Below are 2,132 nucleotides of genomic sequence, written 5' to 3'. Positions count from 1 at the left end.
TGAACACTTTCTCCAGCGGTGCTGAAGCGCCATTATCCCGGCGTAGAAGAACTCTTTTGTTTAGAACTCCAAGAAACTTCCTACAGCATCTATGACGGCATTGTCACTGGCAAAATGGCGACCAGCCAGGGCTTTTTTTTTTGCATTTTTGGAAATAGATGAAAGTCAGAGGGGGCTAAGTCTGGCGAATAAGGCGGATGGGGAACAAGTTCGTATCCACAATCACAAATTGTTGCCATGACAACCACTGAGGTGTGGGCTGGAGCATCGTCGTGATAAAAAAGGACTCCTCTGATGAGCATTCCCGGCCTTTTTTCTTTGATTGCTTCTCGGAGGCGTTTCAGTAGCTGAGAATAATACAGCCCTGTCACGGTGTAACCCTTTTCAAGGTAATCGATGAGCAAGACACCTTGACAATCCCCAAAAAACGGACGCCATGACCTTGCCAGCTGAAGGAATAACCCTGGCCTTCTTTGGGGTAGGAGAAGATGTGTGCTTCCACTGCTTTGATTGTTCTTTGGTTTCAGGCTGGTAGTGGTGGACCCAACTTTCGTCCATAGTAATGAAACGAGCAAGAAAATTTTCTTCATCAGCTTCAAACAGTTCCAGATTGCTCGTGGACAAATTGCACCTGGTGCGTTTCTGTTCAGGAGTCAAAAGGCTAAACCCACCTTGCAGAAACCTTTGAGAACCCAAGTTATTTTGTCACAATGTTGTCTACTCTTTCAGTTGAGATGCCCAGTCTCTCGGCTATCTGACGACATGATATTCGGCGATCTTGCATTATCATACCAAGAGCAAGGTCAAGGTTGTCCTTGGTGGTTGCAGTTGGAGGTCTCCCTGGTCTTGGATCATCTTCCACACTCTCCCTGCCACGCTTGAATTCATTTACCCTGTGTTTGACTGTTGCATGTGAAGGAGCATTGTCTGTTAAGGTTCTCACCATATCTTCATGGATTTCTGATGGAGTCATGCCTTTCAAATGAAGGTACTTTATGACAGCACGATACTCAGTTTTCTCCATTTTCCTTGTAAATTCGAAGCTTGTTTATTAAAAAATCTGCAACAAAAAAAAAAAAATTAGAATATCAGAATTATGAAAATGAGCAAGAATACTCCGAAAAGACTGTACTTACCAGAAAAAATTGTTTCAACTATATAGCAGCCCCGATTCTATGTTAGGCTCAAAACTTTTCAGACACCCCTCGTAAAGCAACACGAAAAGAAAAAAAAAAGGACTCTTTTCTCTATACAAGGGAGGCGACAAGATACGAAATGGAAACAAACTAGACTGATACACTGCTCTCGGGTGACAACACAGAAGAAATGATCAAAGAGACAAAAAACATGTAAATAGAGCTGCAAGACATACTAAAGAAGAAATGGAGAGAATAAACACTCCATGGCTAATACCCTGCGAAGTTTGACAGAGAAGTGAGCCTATTTAAAAGCTAACAATAGCCCCCCCCCCCAAAAAAAACTCTGTGAACTAAAAGCAGAAACGGAAGGATTGATTCTCACTGCACAAGACCTATGCCTGTCCACAAACAACTAAAAAAAACACACTCGTAACCCTTATCCGTTACTGAATGGATGTTCCATGCTCCAAGCTGTAATATCTTTTTCCTTTGATTTCGACTGCACGGTTGAGTGGTCTGCTAACCGTGGATAGTTGCTCAGGCGGAGTAAGAAAGGCAAGTTTTCGTATCTGGCCAGATGGACTAGGGAAGGCGATGTTTAGATTACTTCTTCTTAGCCCCTTTCTGATTACAGGCTGGGTAGTAATATCTTCAAAATGGCTGTCCAGTTGCCTTGGGTGCTGCTGGACTTTTCCTCTACACCGGATCTGAGCTCAGCGAAGCGCGGCCAGTGGTCCAAGTGTTCTCCATGTACAGGTTGCTGTTATAACTCAGTGGTCACTTCCATGTGTTGGTTCACTGCTTGTTCATTGCTGTAACATTTAGGCGAGGTGAGGAGGAATAAAAAAAAAATGTCCAACAACCCCACTTCCACTCCCCGCAGCTCCACCGATATCCACGTATCAGTCAACGAAGTAGCCTCTATGTGGCTCTAGAAATAACAGCTACCTCTTTCTTAAATCACAACCATAAAGTTACCTCAAAAAATAAATA

Source organism: Octopus bimaculoides, chromosome 9, assembly GCF_046866305.1.
Source record: "Octopus bimaculoides isolate indiv1 chromosome 9, ASM4686630v1, whole genome shotgun sequence".
NCBI lineage: Eukaryota > Metazoa > Mollusca > Cephalopoda > Octopoda > Octopodidae > Octopus > Octopus bimaculoides.
The sequence above is the reverse complement of the archived record's forward strand: the minus strand, read 5'-3'. Positions refer to the sequence as shown.